This window comes from Octodon degus, unplaced genomic scaffold (assembly GCF_000260255.1).
Source record: "Octodon degus isolate 3935 unplaced genomic scaffold, OctDeg1.0 scaffold00115, whole genome shotgun sequence".
In the NCBI taxonomy this organism is placed as follows: domain Eukaryota; kingdom Metazoa; phylum Chordata; class Mammalia; order Rodentia; family Octodontidae; genus Octodon; species Octodon degus.
Window position 1 is genome coordinate 5,794,963 of NW_004524691.1, and position 17,844 is coordinate 5,812,806.

The 17,844-nt window shown below is 38.0% G+C and overlaps 1 protein-coding gene and 1 pseudogene across 2 annotated transcripts in view; both read left to right on the forward strand.

Moving 5' to 3' along the window:
• LOC101575222 (IQCJ-SCHIP1 readthrough transcript protein) overlaps window positions 1-17,844 on the forward strand; it is an 890,224-nt gene that overhangs the window by 136,683 nt on the left and 735,697 nt on the right. The window lies entirely within an intron of this gene.
• Window positions 2,613-4,807, forward strand: LOC101576679 (annotated as a pseudogene). The gene has a single exon (XR_192718.2). The product of XR_192718.2 is annotated as a heterogeneous nuclear ribonucleoprotein R pseudogene (transcript).

A 17,844-nucleotide genomic window follows, 5' to 3' on the forward strand; every position in this document is an offset into this window, starting at 1 on the left:
AGTAGGTGCTTTAGACCACTGAGCCATCTCACCAGCCCCTCCAACTTATTTTTTGATTACTTTTTCTTTTATTACATCCATACCTTCAGGATATTTTCTATTTTTTAAAAAAATATCTTCCTTAATGGTAAATCTTTCAGAGATTTCTGGGTAACAATTCTCTCTTAGGTACCAGGAACTATCATTATTCCACCTCTTCTAATTAAATAGAGTAGAGAATTCTAGATGTTTCTCTCCACAGTATGAAGATGTTTCCTATTGTCCTGCATCACTTGTTGCTGATGAGAAGTTATCTTTCATCATAAAAAGGAAATGTCATTCCAGTAGTTTTGCCAGCTTTCATCGGAATTCTTAAGGTCCTGCATATCTGTTTGACTCTGTTTCACGTATTCTGGTTCTTTCCTGTATTGTTCATTCACTGTTTCCATCATTTTCACACTTTTGGCAGCACAAATTCTATGCTCTTGTCACCTACTTGTCATTCTTTATAGTACTCTTTAATTTATATCACTTGAATGACCAATGATGTTTAACATCTTTTCATATGTTTATGTACCCATCATATTTCTTCATTTGTCAAGTGTGTATTCATATGGAATGTCCATTTTTGGATTGGGTCTTTGAGTTTTGGAGGCCTAAATTTTAAGAATTCTTTATATGTTATAGATAGGAGTGCTTTGTCTGAGGGATAGTCAGCTATAATTTTTTCTAATTTTCTCATTTATGTTGACTTCTGCTGTTTTGTTGATACCTATTAGTCTTACATTATTTTTCTTTGCCTCATCTTGCAGCTGTTTGTTATTTCCTGGTTCCTTGCTATTTTTAAGAGATCATTCCTTTTGTGTTCACTAGCTGCCATGCTATCTTCAAGATCTGATATTCCATCTTCATCTTCATTCCAGCAGTTTTGCCAGCTTTCATCGGAATTCTTAATGTCCTGCATATCTGTTTGACTCTGTTTCACATATTCTGGTTCTTTCTTGTATTGTTCACTTACTGTTTCCATCATTTTCATACTCCTATTTTTTTAATCTATGTCTTCCTCAGAAGTATTGAGCAATTATTTCATAATTGTTGTCATTTCCTTTTACCTGAGAGATTATTTCTGATCTGATTTCCTCCGTAGCCTGATGGAGTTGTTTCTTTACTTCAGTTGCTATTATTTCAGAAATTTCAGGTGTGTAACTTTCAAGTTCTTTTGTGATCTTGTCTCCTGAGCTTGTTTTGGGTGGACTGGAGGTCTGAGTTGGCCTTTGTTCCTTCCTTTTGTCCTTTTTGAAGCTCCCAATATTCTCCTTGATTCTGTAGCAATGGTAGGGTGCAGGGTGTGGGTGAGCAAGGCTCTCAGGAGAGTGGGAGGGCAGAGTAGGCTCACTAAAGCTCTCAGTGTGGGGAGTTCAGTGTAGCTTGCCCTCAGTAAGGAGGGGGGAAGCTACAGTTCAGGGAGGACCCATGATGATGAGGGCGGGCTGAAGTTCTGCAAGACTCTCTCGGTGGTGGGTGGGTGCAAGATAGAGCTCCCCAAGACTCCTGTTTCCAGTGGGAAAGGCAGCCACAGCTCAGTAGAGCTATGGTAACAGTGATGGTGGGAGAGATGGTCATAGGTCAGCTGAACACCAGTGAGGGTGAGAGGGGTAGGTAGGGCTCACCAAATCTCCATGACAGTCTTTTGGGCAGTGACTCCATGGTAATCTTTCCTTTCCTTCTTTAGTTCATTTTTTGTAATTTATGTTTATAAATTTTATTATAGGACATATGAAAGTAAATTAATTTTTAAAATAATTTTATTGAGAAACAAATATCAATGAGACAGTTTCACAACCGATTATTGGCACATTTTCAGTAATTAATACATTGCATATTGTTGTCTTAGTGATTATTCATTATACAAGATGCAGACATGATATCCTGTCTCAAACACTATTAGAACAAACCTCTTTATTCATTGAATTAAAAGAGTGGAGCTGTATATCTATTTTGTTTTGAGTATACAGATACAAAAGGGTTGTTCATTTCTATCCTGCTTTTTTGATTAGTTATGTCAGAGAAGGGCATTCCTTTGTCATTTAAATACTCTAGGTGCTTGAATTCTGCATAAATTGGATCCATTTGTTTGTTATATTATGTAAATATCTGAAGACTTAAATTTTTCTCTAATTCTAGAAAATTCTTAACCTTTACTTCTCTTAGTTAAGGTTTGTTTTTTGTTTTTGGTGCCAAGGACTGAACCTAGGGCTTCCAGCTTGCTAGGCAAGTGTTCTACTGCTGAACTAAATCACCAGCCCCTTTTCTTTCTCTTGAAAGTTCTATTACAAATACCTTGAAATAGCTAAATAAATCAAATATGTGTGATAGTTATTTTTCATAATTTCATCTCTTTATATTTCTCTACTATGTTAACTGAGATGTACTTAACTTTTGCTTATAATTTCTTCATTGAATAATTTTGAACAAGTCACCTACTGAGAATTAGCTTTGGTATTCTAGTGACCATATTCCCCACTGCAGTTAAGAAACTCTAGGCACAACATTTCTAGTCGTTTTCAAAGTGCCTTGTGCTGATTCTCACAGGCCGGGCCACTGGCTCCAGCTTTTCCCTGCAGCATGATAAAATGGCTAATCAGGTGAATGGTAATGTGGTACAGTTAAAAGAAGAGGAAGAACCAGTGGATGCTTCCAGTGTAACTCACACAGAACACTACAAGATACTGATAGAGGCAGGTCTCCCACAGAAGGTGGTGGAAAGACGATGAAATATTTCGGACAGTATTGGTAGCTTATGTCGATCTTGATGAAGTAGCAATTGATGATCTCAGGAGTTTAATGAAGAAGGAGCTCCGTCTGTGCTGCAGCAGGTCAAGGAAAACGACCTTTCTCATGTTCAGAACAAAAGCTCATTTTTATGTGGAGTTATGAAGCCCTACAGGCAAAGAGAGAAACAGGGCAACAAAGTGCAAGAGTCCACAGAGGGACCTGATGAAGCAAAGATCAAGGTCTTACATGAAAGGACTGGTTACACTCCAGATGTAACAACAGGACAAAGAAGTGTGGTGGTCCTCCACCAGACAGCATGTACTCTGGTGTGGAATTGGAACAGAAGTCTTTGTAGGTAAAATGCCAAGGGATCTATATGAGAATGAGTGGGTTCCCCTTTTTGAAAAAGCTGGCCCCATTTGGGATCTATGCCTTATGATGGATCCACTGTCTGGTCAGAACTGAGGGTATGTATTTGTCACCTTCAGTGGAAAGGAAGCTGCACAGGAAGCTGTTAAACTGTGTGACAATTATAAAATTCACTCTGGGAAACACCTTGGAGTGTGTATTTCTGTTGCAAACAACAGACTTTTCGTTGGATCCATCCTATAGAATAAGACTAAGGAAAACATTCTAAAGAATTCAGTAAAGTCACAGGTTTAACAGAGGGTTTGGTGGACGTTATTCTGTGTCATCAACCCGATGACCAAAAGAAGAATCAGGGGTTCTGCTTCCTTGAATATGAGGATCACAAGTCAGCAGCACAAGCCAGATGTCAGCTGATGAGTGAAGAAGTACAAGTATGGGGAAATGTAGTTACAGATGAATGGGCTGACCCTGTGGAAGAACCAGATCCAGACGTCATGGCTAAGGTGAAAGTTTTATTTGTGAGAAACTTGGCCACTACAGTGACAGAAGAAATATTGGATAAGTAATTTTCTGAATTTGGAAAACCAGAAAGAGCAAAGAAGTTGAAAGATTATGCATTTGTTCATTTTGAAGACAAAGGAGCAATGAATGAAATGGATGGAAAAGAAGGAGAAGGGGAAAAATTGAAAGTCTTACCTAAACCCCCAGACAAGAAAAAGAAAGAGCAATAAGCAGCTGGTCAGGCCTCCAGAAGTATTATGCATGAAGATTACTACTATCACCCTCCTCCTCGAATGCCACCTCCAATTAGAGGTCAAGGTCATGGTGGAGGTAAAGGTGGATATGTCTACCCTCCAGATTACTATGGCTATGAAAATTACTATGATGATTACTATGGTTATGATTATCATGACTGTTGTGGAGGCTAAGAAGATCCCTACTATAGCTATGATGATGGCTATGCAGTAAGAGGAAGAGGAGGAGGAAGGGGAGAGTGAGGTGCTCTACCACCACCAAGGGTGCAGGGAGCACCACTGCCAAGAGGTAGAGCTGGCTATTCACAGAGAGGGCCGCCTTTGGGATTGTCAACAGGCTCTAGGAGTGGCAGAGGTGGTCCTGCACAACAGCAGAGAGGCCATGGTTCCCGTGGAGCTCAGGGCAATCATGGGGACAATGTAGGAAGCAAGAGAAAGGCAGATTGGTACAGCCAACCTTATTCCAAGTGTTGTCAGACCAATAACCAACAGAACTGGGGTTCACAACCCATCACTCAGCAGCTGCTTCAGCAAGGTGGTGACTATTCTGGTAACTATGGTTACAATAATGACAACCAGGAATTTTATCAGGATACTTATGGGCAACAGTGAAAATAGAAAAGTGAGGGCTTGAAAATGATTCTGTCAAGATACGATTGGCTCTGTATCTACATTCTTCAAAAAAAAAATTGACTTAACTGTTTCATCTTTAAGTAGCACTTCGCTGCCATTTGTATGGGGCTGAAGAATCACTATTGTGTATATACTTAAGTCTTTTTATTTTTCTTTTCATAAATGCTCTTGAACATTATTGGGCTTGCAGAGTTCTCTTATTTTGGGGGTTACAATGCTTTTATCATTTCAAGCTCCATTTTAGTTTCAGAACAAGTTGTTAAATCGTAGTTTTGCAGAACCTTTGGTTTGGACAGTTTTTTGGGGGGGGTTGGGATAGATTATATAGGAGTATGAAGTATGCTGTCAATAAAAATATAAGCTAGTGCTTTGTCTTAGTAGTTTTAAGAAATTAAAGTAAACAAATTTAAGTTTTCTTGTATTGAAAATAACCTATGACTGTATGTTTTGCATTCCTAGAAGTAGGTTAACTGTGTTTTTAAATTGTTATAACTTCACAACCTTTTTGAAATCTGCCCTACAAATTTGTTTGGCTAAACATCAAAGCCGTGACAATTTATTATTTCATGTGATTGTATTTCCAATTTCTTGTTCATGTAAGATTTCAATAAAACTCAAAAATGTATTCAAGGAAACCCCCCAAAATTCTAAGTTATGGTTTCTCTTGTTTTTGTTTTATAAGCTCCTTGTCTGTTTTATGGATGCTATCTTCTTGATTTATTTAAAGATTTTAAAATGTAATTTTCAAATTGCTCAACTATAACTCTACTTTTCAATATAGAATCTCTTCTTGATTATAAACTTCATTATGCTCTTTGGCTAAAAGTAGTTTAAAAATTATTATTTATTTTAAAAAGAAGTATATCTAAGGTACATGTAAGGATAAAAGACAGATACAAACACCCTCTAATAATAATGTATTATAAATAGCAATTTATAGAATAGTGTCATAAAGTTTTAAAATACTTTTAGGAGTAATATGTATAATGAAATATATTTATATACATCTTTAACTTTATTTTCCTTCCTCATAAGGAGTAGTCTGCATCCTAAAGTTGTAGGTTATATTACCTATACTTGTAAGTGTAATATACAGTGTATATTACACTGACAAGTTTCCAGGATAATATTAATTATGTTCTATAATTCTCAAACTTTACAAACTTCGTGTTGTATGCACTGGTTTTTAATCTCTCTGTTTAACAAATTGTATTTTTGAGATCTATGTGGATGCTTATAGGTCATACATTCTTAAAACAAATCTCACCATATACAGATCTAGGATGGCTTGGAGAGAACACAAAGTACTATTACTGCTGACCCATGAGCTACCAACATTGCCAGTTTCACTAGATTTTGCCAAGTTTCTGTCCAAAACCTTACTATTTCAACTTATACTCCTTACCACCAACAATGTAACATTTCCATTTTCACATTGACGTTGATGCTTGTATTTTACTTTTAAAAATATTAGCCTTATTGAGGTATAATTTATATATAATACTCTTTGTAATTTAAAATATGACTTTATAAACTGTCATAAATGTATGCAGTCACGTAACTACTGCAGCTATTAAGATAGAGAACAGTTCCATCGCATTAAAGAGTTCTCTTCTGACTGATTTTGGTCAATCCCTTCCTGATTCCTGAACTCTGGGAACCAATGCTCAATTTTCAGTCACTACAGTTTTCCCTTTTTAAAAAATTTTGCAGTTAGTTCTCTTCCCCATCTTGCAAGATGACAGGTGAAAAAACTGAGAAGCCAGACACTAAAGAGAAGAAACTCAAAGCCAAGAAAGCTTCTGCCAATAGTACTGGTAAAAAGGGTAAGATGAAGGCAAAAAAAATCCAAGGAGGGGCAGCCCCATTGCAGCTGAAATCCTGTCCTGGTTAAAGGAATTGGTAGATACACCCGATCTGCTATGTGTTCCAGAAAGGCTTTGTACAAGAGAAAGTACACAGCTGCTAAATCAAAGGTTGAGAAGAAAAAGGAGAAAGTTCTTGCTACAATTACAAAGCTCATCGGTGAGGACAAGAATGGAGGTACCCGGGTGGTTAAGCTTCAAAAAATGCCTAGGTACTACCCTACTGAAGATGTGCCCTGAAAGCTCTTGGGCCACAGTAAGAAACCCTTCAGTCAGCATGTGAGGAAACTTCGAGCTAGCATCACTCCCAGCACCATCTTGATGATCCTCACCAGGTGTCACAGAGGCAAGAGAGTGGTCTTTCTGAAGCAGTTGGCCAGTGGCTTGCTACTTGTGACTGGGCCTCTTAGCCTTAATCATGTTCCTCTATGAAGAACACACCAGAAATTTGTCATTGCTGCCTCTACAAAAATTGATACCAGCAATGTAAAAATCCCCAAATGCTTCACTGATGCTTACTTTGAGAAGAAGAAGCTGCAGAAATCCAGGCACCAGGAGGGTGAGATCTTTGACACAGAGAAAGAGAGATACCAGATTTAAGAGCTGTGCAAGGTGGATCAGAAAGCGGTGGACTCACAGATTTTGGCAAAAATCAAAGGTGTTCCTCAGCTCTGGTGCCAATTGCTGTCTGTTTTTGCTCTGACAAATGGAATTTATCCTCACAAATTAGTGTTCTAAATTTCTTACTAAGAACCTAATCAAATAACTGATACACTTAAAAAATAAAAAATATAATTTTGCTTATTGTAATGTTTTGCAGGGGCCTCAGGTTGCTGTAGGTATCAGGCTTGTGTTTTTTTACTACTGAGTGGTTTTCCATATGAATATTGTACAACATGCTTATCTATCAATATGAAGGAAGCTTGGTTTGGTTCTAGTTCCATAGATTACATAGAGAGTGGAGCTGCTCTTCACCCACAAGTCTTTATTAGATTGGGTAAGTGTATCTGTTTTGAAGTACTGAGTTATATGGTAAGTATATGCTTAAAGTATAAGAAACCGTCAGGCTGCTTGAGAGTGGTGTGACCATTTCACATTGCAATTATCAATCTGTAGAAGTTGCATTTGTCCCATATCTTTGCAACCTTTGAAATTTCTGGTTTTCTTAATTTTGACAATTTAGTTTTGTGCATTTTCCTAATGACTATATCAATTATCTTTTTCTGTGTTTGGGCTGGGGAGATAGCTCAGTAGAATAAGCACCTGCTGGCAAGTGCAGGGTCCTGAGTTCAATCCCTGGTACTGAAAAAAAAAAATCTCCTGTGCTTATTTTGGCATTCATGTGAACCCTTCAGTGAAGTTTCTGTGCAAATCATCTAGTCATTTGGGAGTACTTTAATAGTCAATTGTAGGAGTACTTTATTCCAAATAAAAATCTTTAGTAATTTACATATTTTGCTAATATTTTCTTTCTAGTTCTCTTTTGTTTCTCATTTCTTCATAGTATTCTTTAATTTTTCTAGTTTTTCACTTTCATTTTTAGTTCTAGTTTTGACTTTATCTTGTATTTTAAAATGACTCCTTTTTAAAAATAATGTACCCATTTTAGAAACTGAAGAAAATGAAGTTTTAAAAAAGAAGTTCAATATTTATTTATTAAATATTTTCTTTTACTACATTAGGAATGGTGTATTTTTTTAAAAGGCATATTGTATTTTTCAATGCTTCATGTGATTTTGGGTTAGAAACTCCATGTTCAAGTTTCTTCCTCCAGGAAAGTGAATTGACAGTGACATTTTGTTTAATGCTCATACCAACAGGCACCCTCTGTACAGTATTGTTGGTTATTGTTATAAAATTCAATATAATAAATGAATCTGGGTGTTTTCTCTTTTTCTCTCACCATCTGCTGAACAATTCACATATAGAAATTTGCTGGATCACTACCTGCCCACTAGAATGACTGCAGGAAAACAACAGCTGACAATATCAAATAATAGTTAGAGTCTGGAGAAACTGGAACTCTATTATATGGCTGGCCGGGAGAGAAAATGAAATAGTTGCCCTGGAAAAGCTTGGCAGACATTTTCTTTTTCATACAGAGAGACAAAGTTAATATGTTAAGTATATGTTCTCCACATGATTCAACAATTCCACTTAATAATACTTCCTGAGATACAGTGAAAACTTAAACTCACACACAAATCAGGTTAATAGACACAATTCAGTGACAATAAAAAAGCACAGAAGAGTGTTTTGAACTGATATTCCCATTGTTTACCTTAACTGATTGGTAGTTACACCACTGTAGGCATTTAATGAAACTCATATGTCTATACAGTAAAAAGGGTGATTTTATTTATTTTTTAAAATGTATTTTAGTACAGGGACTACAAGATCTTACTACACAGACTGGACTCATAGTGATCCTCCTGTTTTCAGCCTCCCAAGAGCTGAGATTATAGGCACGCACCACCACGCCCAGTCTCAATCACCACTCAGCATGCCTGGCAGGGCACAATGGGGATCAAACCCTGGTCCCTATGTCTGTCTAAGCAGGCGTTTTCGTTTGCTGAGCTATTTGGCCTGCTCTTAGAAAGGGTGGTTTTAGATGTTATTCAATTTTTAAAAGCTTAAAAATATATTAGGTAAATATTAAATGTTAAAATCAAAAGACAGGAGATAGTAAGAAATTATACATAAGACTATAATATTAGTTTGCATAAGTAAAGGAATTTGACCTCAAAATCAGGACCACCACAATTTAATGCAACTCAAAATTGCTTATTGGGTACTTAGCATGTCTTAGACACTGCACTTGATTGAGGCATGAGTAATGAATAAGATACACTGATTTCGGGGAGACAAATGCAAGTGTATGGTGAACATTTTCATACTCTGATCTTCAAAGTGAAGCAATTACCGATCTAAATAAAATTTGGGGTTTTAAAGAAAATCCAAGAAAGTCTTTCCAAAAGGACATTAGTTAGAGACATTTACAGATTTCTTTATTTCTGCCCTCTAAATCTTGGATATCATCACCTTCAAATTGAATTCACTAAAGGGTGGGTGACATGAGGTAAAAGAACGACTTGTTATAGCAGCGAGTTAGAAAAGACCCATCGTGGGATGGCAGTATGCTAAGCTGCATCATATGTCTCTGGTGTTGATGTCTCCATAAAAGCTTCCCTCTGACTGACAGCTTCTTTGTCTTGGGTGAATGACTTGTTACCTAGTAAGGAGGCAACTCACTCTGACAAACAAAGCCACTGCTATCCTGCTGTCAGACCAGAAAGGATTTTTCAATCAATCCTTGTGGAATGCAGTAGGACTCTTGCTGCAGGTGAGTATTCAGAGAGTCACAGAAATGTTATTGCCTCATAATGCATCACTCTCTGTGTGACTTGAGGCTATACCCACACGAAATTTTAACCAGTGCCATTTGTTTTTCTTTCCCCTCCAGTTTCACTCCTGCGTTGTATGCTGTCTCCCCCTCTCAAAATATTCTACTGTGATGGAAGAAAATGGGCTTGTTAGACTATGTTTGCATAATACCTAACATCTATAGAGCACTTTATCTTTTAAAAGTCTCTGTACAATGGACAGGGCAATATGGCAATCTCAGTTATAGGAATAAAAAGGAGATCCACAGAAGTTGTATGATGTCTACGTTGTCCAACAAGAGGGAGACGCAGTCAGTTCTCTAACTGGGGTTTGTTGATTACTAGCTCAGGCCAACTGCTCTTCGATCATAATGTGACATCACTGATTTTTTTTTTTTTTGAAAATCAGCTGAATTTTATTCAATGCAAATAACATCCATATCACAACATTTAATAAAATAACAGTGTTTATGCTACAATCTACGGAAGTCTTTAATTTTTAGTATAATATGGTAGTATAAGTCTAGGCTACATTTTTATTACCAAAATATGCAAATATTTAGTATTTTCTTTTTGTTGTTGTTGTTGCAAGCTTCTTTGTACCTATTATATCTTCTAAAGTTTCATCTATAGTGTAGCACTGATCGGTAATTCACTCAGCAAACTACTTTTGAGTGTGGGTGATGTACCAGATCCCATAAAATATTGGGGATATAACTACGGCACAGAGAAACACGGTATTACTTGTCCTCATTGAACTAGAAGCCTCGAGGGTAAATGCTGAAAACAAATATGAACGTTAGTAGCATTACAATCACAGTTGTGATAATGCCGTCAGGAAAATTCTTACGAAGATATGGCTTTGGGTGAAGGTTGTACTTTCTTAAAAAATAATTTTCTTTTATTTTGAAGAGTAAAAATGAGAGCAAGAAAACAAAAGCAAAGACAGAAACTGGGTAACATACAACAATACACATGTTACAGATTTTCAAAACAAGAATATCTGACCAGCAGTGACATATCACTGATTTTGGCTTAAGAGGATACAGGGATCAGGGACAAAATGCAAAGTCTTTAGCACAATGTCCATGAATGTAAGCTATATAAAACCAGTGTTAAATGAAAGCTTTATTCCTTTTTTATTCAAATACTATTATATAACAGTTGTCCTCATGTTACTTGCACTTTAAAAATCAGATGTTAACATAGGACTAGGGGCAAGAAGATGGTAGCTTCCTGGTCTTCTGCACAGAATAGACTCGTCTGGAGCCATTCTGGTTGTGAGCTGTTTTTACATGACCAGAGTTCCATGGAGCATCTTCCTTGATCTTTCTTGTTGACCATAATTTTCAAAAAACCTATAAAACTGGCTGGTAGAGGTATGAGTCCTGATCATATCATGACAATAGCAGTTGCTATGACGCAGTTATTTAAAGGGAAGGCCTGAAGCATCCTCTTACTGAAATTTATTCCCATTCTTAAAAAATGCTGGAATTCTTTTCTATCATGGGTTAAACTATCTACCACAGGAGGTTGTGGTAATAGGGTGAGACATTAGACCAGTCTGCTGTCAGTCACTTAGCATTAATCAAGGAAGTGCGGAGACCCCAAAAGATGGCAGCTGGGGAAGATCTTCTGACTGGTTCTCCCACAGATGTCAGGTTAAACAGCTATTCACACTAAACTACCCTCATGAGAGCTGAGTAAATCTGGTAAAAGATCATAGTGCTAACTTTAAGCACAGCAAAATGAAGTCTGTTGCAAAAGGAAAAGAAGGAGAGTTGCCTGTGTCACCCCTACCACAACACTTAAGTCTCTAGTGAAGAGAAAGGTATGGTACTACTTGGGAGGTGGGGGTGGGGAAGAGACAGAATTAAGTCCAGGTTTTAAGTTGAAACCCAGTATTAGGGCAAAACCAAGGCAGCACTCTGTGACTTTTAATGCCAGGTCAATACCCAGGGACCAAGTTAGGACTGAGTTAGGTCAGACATCTGAATGCCACCACCACACCTCCCCTAGTCCCTAAGGCAGGGAGTGGAATACAGAATGCGGCAGAGCACAAGGCATAGAATTTAGTGTAGTGCTTTGTTCTAGAGCCTGGTGCCAGGCCTGCCACAATAAAGCTCAGTATGCTGTAGAAATAGAAAATCCCTATTACCTTGTTTACTGAAATCTTGTATAATTTCTGATACTATTTTTTTCTGTCACTATTTTATATTCCTAAAAAGAAAAGCCTCAAAATTAAAAAAAAAAAAAAAGAAAAAGAAAAAGAAAAGCCCAAATGTAGGTCAGAACTCACAGATAGAGCTAAACTGGCTCAGGCATCAGATGGAGACTTATGCACTAGTGAAGTTTTTATCCACATAATTTACAGCCTTAAAGAAGCCATGGGGAACACATGCCTTTTTGCTGAGACTGGGACTGTCAGATTACTGAGGCTGTAGGACTTGGGGGGCAATTTGGCTGTCATAGTTACTTCTTGCTGAGACTAAATGTGAGACACCCACAAGTTAGAAGAAGAAAGATTTATTTTTAGCTCACAGTTTGTGGAAGTCTCAGTGTGTTGTCAGTTGGTTTCAATGCAGGACAGTATGGCAGAGGGGCATGGCAGAGGAGAACGAGTTCACGGCATAGCTGGAAGAAACCAACGATCCTTCCTTCCTTGCATTCCTTTTTATTCGATCCAGGTCAGAAAATCCATTCAGCCAACCCAGAACCATGCTAGACCAATCAGTGGACTAACCTAGTCATCACACACCCACAACTCAGTGTTACACATTAGTGATCTCACCATATCCAAAAGGCCCCACCAACAGCATATGAGGCTTTGTCCAGGACATGTAGAGATAATCACAAAGCTAAGATAAACCTCTCCTCTTTTAACTTGAGGACTATTTTGTCTAAGCAACCAGAAAGTAACTAAGATACCAACTTAGTGTCAGGCTTGGTGGCCCCCACAGCCATGCTCCAACCTTGAGGTGCACAGCAATTGTCAGATTAGTGCTTGCAGATGGAGCTAACCAAATCCTGTTAGTTTTTTTTTTCACCTCTCATTTGTCTAATTCTTTCTGTTCTCTCTGCCCTGTGCCTGGTTTAGGTTCTTATCAACTCTGTCTTGAATTCTTGTTCCTTTTCACAGTTTTTCTTAACCACACCTTTTGCACTGTCATGCTAGATAGCTACTAGACTTAACAGCTACTAGAGCTAACAGCTTAGTGGGAGCTTGATTGTGCCATTCTCTCCTGAAGATCCCCGAAGCTGTCTTCCTTATCTTTCCTGTAAGACAAAGCTCCAGTATCTTACCATGTGTCACAAGCTTTCTGGGTCCTGTGGCTCCTGCTCACTGGACTCAATTCCCTCCACATTTTTCTTTATCTGTTTCCATCCTTACATCTGTGCATGTAGCTCACCAGGAGTTTCCTCCAATGCCTTGCTCTTAGTCCCTTTTTAAAATATGCCTTTTTTGTTCTTGTTTGGATATTTTTATTAACAATAATAATATCTGGGGGCTCCTCTGGTGTCATGGTGCCTAGGTCACATCCCGAATGTTGCTGAGAAGCACAACACCTCTGTGAGCAACAATCAAGTCACACGATGGTGACAATGTGTCACGAGCTCAGAAGTTGATTGGATTCTGAGGGCCCTGTGTCAGTGTGTTCATCCCTTCACTGGAGAATGCTGGAATGACCAGCAAACTGAAGATGAATGGAAATATGGGAGGAGAATTTTAAGAAGTGAAGAAATAGAAAAGTGTGGTGAATGCAAATTATGATTTCAATATGGAGAAACATTTGTTTGGACTCTAGATCCTCATATAAACATGAAACCACTTGGTACAAAACCAGCCAAAGTCTTGTTTGTAGAATTCCCTTGATCAGTCATTTAATATTCAACGTGCGCATCAGCGCTCCCATGGCACATAAGTCAGGTGAGAAGGAGGTATTTGAAGGCAAGATTTCCAACTCTAATGAACATGGGAAAACATGCAGTAATTTCTAGTCCCTTCAGAAGGACTGAAAAACAAACCCTAGAGAGAAACGCTGTGAATATTAGCAACATGAGAAGTCTTACTCTGATGGCACTGAAGGAATTCATACTGGAGAAGAACACTTTGTGTGTAAGCAAGGTGCAAAAGCCTTCAATTGCTTTCAACCCACTGAAAAAAATCACAGTGTAGTGAATCTCTCCGCATATTGTCAAGACTGAAAAGCTTTTAATTTTTAGCACAATGTTGAAATACACGAAAGGGATCACAGAGGAGAAAAACCCCATGTATGTCAGCACTGTCAGAAAGCTTTCACTAACTCTTCATTTTGTAGACATGAAATTAATCACAAATTAGAGAAACCGTATGTGTGTAAGCAATGTGGAGAAACATTTCTTTATTGTAGTTCATTATGTGGACATAAAAGGACTCACACTGGACAGAAACCTTATGTATATAAGCCATGTGGAAAAGCTTTCAGCACATGACGTCATTATCAGACACGTGAAATATCTCACACTGGAGAGAAAATCCTATATATGTAAGCAATGTGGGAAAGCATTTCCTTATCGAAGTTCCTTTTATATACATAAAAGAATGCACACTAGAGAGAAACCCTATCTATGTAAGCAGTGTGGGGGTCTTCACTAATTCTAGTTTATTTTGTGGACATAGAAGAACTCACACTGGAGAGAAACTATATATGTAAGCATTGAGGGAAAGCTATTAGCACACATGGTTGTTGTCAAATACATGAAAGAACTCAGAGTGGTGATACACCTTATGTGTATAAACAATGTGAGAAAGCTTTCACCACACACATATAATATAAAATACATGAAAGAAATTATAAAAAATAGTATTTGACATTAAAAACCAGGAAAGTCTCACCATAGCCTGAGTTGAGTCTCATTATCACTCTTACTCGCCATGGCATGTGAAGCCTTGCTTTCCAGCCTTGCCTATCTCCAAATGAGGATTTTCTGAAACTAGTCAGTCTATCTCACACTTCCAAGTAGACTTTTTAACACGGTAATTGACCCTTGGCAGGAACTCAGTAAATGTTTATTGAAATAAATTTCTAAGTAGCACCAACAAAGTCTTCGATATGTACAGCAAGTAAACTATGAGAGCAATAGGGGAGAGGAAAGTTTCACTTCCTGTCCAGGGAGTAATCTTCCATAGGGCTTCTTGGATTCAGAGCACAGGCACATTTGGGTAAATAAAAAATCAGGAGGGTTCAAGGTTAGGAATGAATTCAAAAGCATTGCAAGGAAATGCCATTCAGTTTTCTATTGAAAAGCCAAACTCTATTTAGAGATTTGCTCTATTTAGACATTGTTATAAAAATAATAATAGGAATACTTTTACAGCTCTTCATTCTTTGGGGAGATTTTAATTTCCATGTGAAGCATGTTTTACAGATTTTCCTGCATCCTAGTGCTATAGCCTTTGTTGTATCTCCTCTGTACCTGGTACAGAGGCCCATGATGGGCTTTCTCCCTGTGTAATCTAATTCAGGCTCAGAATTAAATTCCACTTATTTACTGATTATGCTCATGTTTGTGTCTCTATACTAAACCTGTACCTGAGTAAAAGAAAGAGTCTTAGGTCAGAGATGTAGCTAGCAGCACATGCCTGCCTGACAAGCGCGAGGTCCTGAGTTTGATTCCCAGGTCAAAAAAGGAAATACACTTTACCGTGCTCTGCAAAGGTTATGTGCCCCACTCCTGCCTACCTTGTCACCTCTGCCTTATGTCACTGTCCCCCTAATTCATTATACTCACAGCATTCTTGGTTGCTTATTAGTCAAACAAGACATACTTCTTCCTACCTTGCATCTTTTAAAGTCATTCTGTACTGCAGATCTTCTTGTATTTGGGTTCGTCGCATTAATTGTCTCTCAGCTTACTAGAGAAGCTTCCCTTTTACTTTGCCCATCTCTCTGGTTCATTTTCTTTGCTGTCATATCTTCCTATAGCTCTTTCCAATATTTTAAATGATATTACTTGGAGATTTATTTGCCTTTCTTTTAGGAATTTATTTGTCTCTCTCTCTCCATTAGAATGTAAGACTTAGAAAAACAGTAACTTTCTGTTTGCTTTTTTTTTTTTCCTTTGGTACAGTTTTTAACTCAGGACCCTGTGCCTGCCAGGGAGGAACTTATGCCAATGAGCTATATCCCCAGCCCTTGTTTACTTCTTAACTGCTGCTTTCTCCCACACTAGAATAGTGACAGACTATTACATAGATAACCCAGTAAACATCCATTGAGTGAATAAACATCTGCCATTATTTTTACAACGTTTCAACATGTCTTTTCAGTGTTTCTTGAGGACTTACTTTTGACTCAGGCATATATATTTGAATAAATCATTAAGACTGAGTGTATTGATCTAGGTCCTGTTACTGAGAACAGAATTTACTGTAGCTAAGGTAAATCCAAAGAGGCTTATTACAGGGTCATAAAGGTGTACTACATTTCAGAGAGCTAAGAAATTAGGCTCTGAGCTGAATTTTCAAGATTATTTACAAAAATCATGCTCTGGAGCCATATCACCAAAGAAGCCAGTGCTTTTTGTATGAAAAGGAGTTGCTTATTGAATTTAGAAGCTCTACTTGAATCACTACCTTCTACAACATTCCCCTATAGTCCAAAGCAGGCTGCCTCCAAAGTCAGACATGGCTCAGGATATTTAATGAGGTTGCAGGCCAGGCAACAAGTGACCTGAGGACTTGACTGAAACTGTAGGATCTACTTCAGAAAAGGATGTTAACATGATCATTTGCAGAAGGTATCAATTTCTTGTTGACTTCAGTTCCTCACCATGTGGATCGGTATATAAAACTGTCTAGTTGTCCTCACAACAGGATAGCTGGCTTCTGCCACAGCAGAAATTCCAAGATACTTAAGACTCTATCTTGGAAGTTATCCACTCTCACTTCCACCATATTTTATTAGAAGGCAGTCTATTTTCAGGGGGAGGAAAAGTAGATTCCATCTTTTGAAGCGAAGAGTATCATAGTATATGTGGACATCTTTCAAAACCTCCATAATTATTTTTACCAATCAAGGTTTGCAAAGGCAGGAAGTGTACCAGGACAGAAATGATACTGCAGTGAAGGCTGATCCTGTGAGGACTGAATCTTTGGGGTTCAGGTCAGACCCGACAGACCTGAGTCAGCCTGGAGAGTTGCATATCCTGAGACTCAGCACAGTGTAAAAGCTGTGATACCTGGCAGACATTAGGGATCATGAATGACTCATGGAAGGAAGAACTGATAGCTAGATAATCTCCAATTTTAGAATCTCATAATTAAGCTAATCTTTCAGACATGGTGTTTCATATAGGCAGTCTATTTGCATTTGTGTCTGTGAGTTGCTTCTTTAATAAGAATAAAACATATTTAAAAACAGTTCATAAACTCCAACATTGTGGACAGCAATTTGAGCCCTGAACATCTGTTGTTCAGTATTTATAATCAGCATATAGAAGCTACGATGAGTCAGAGCAGGTCAGTAGTCTGAGTGCTCCAGATCTATTAAGGAGGCAGCCATTGCTCTGGAGCCGCAGAAAAGACTCTCGCCTTCTTGGCTCAGGAAATTCAAATGGGAGCAAAGGTGACTATTACTGTTCTGTCTTACTTTCTTTTTCCAACAGCTTGAATTGCTGGCTATTTCTGAAAAGTTACTTCCTGTCTAGCAAGAGACTGTTAATGACAGAGCAGCGAAATTCTCACTCATCAATCTGAGCTAGCAGATCTGAACAAGCACAGCACTTTTGAATGTGCTGTTGGTGAGAGAAAACGGAATGTCAGCCTGGTCATCCTTGCAAAGCTTTATTGAACCACATGACTTGTTTTCTGAAGAGTGAAAAACAAGCCTTAGAGTGAGAGGATTCTGTTGTACAGATGAATTCTGAGAAATCCATTGAGTTCTCCATTAAAATGTTGGTATTAAAAATTTGGTATTGGTTACTGAGTCTTGCAATTTGTCTCGAAGTTTCTGTTTTTCAACTTTATTTTTCAGCAATGGGGATTAAATCCTAGTCTCTCTCTCTCTCTCTCTCTCTCTCTCTCTCTCTCTCTCTCTCTCTCTC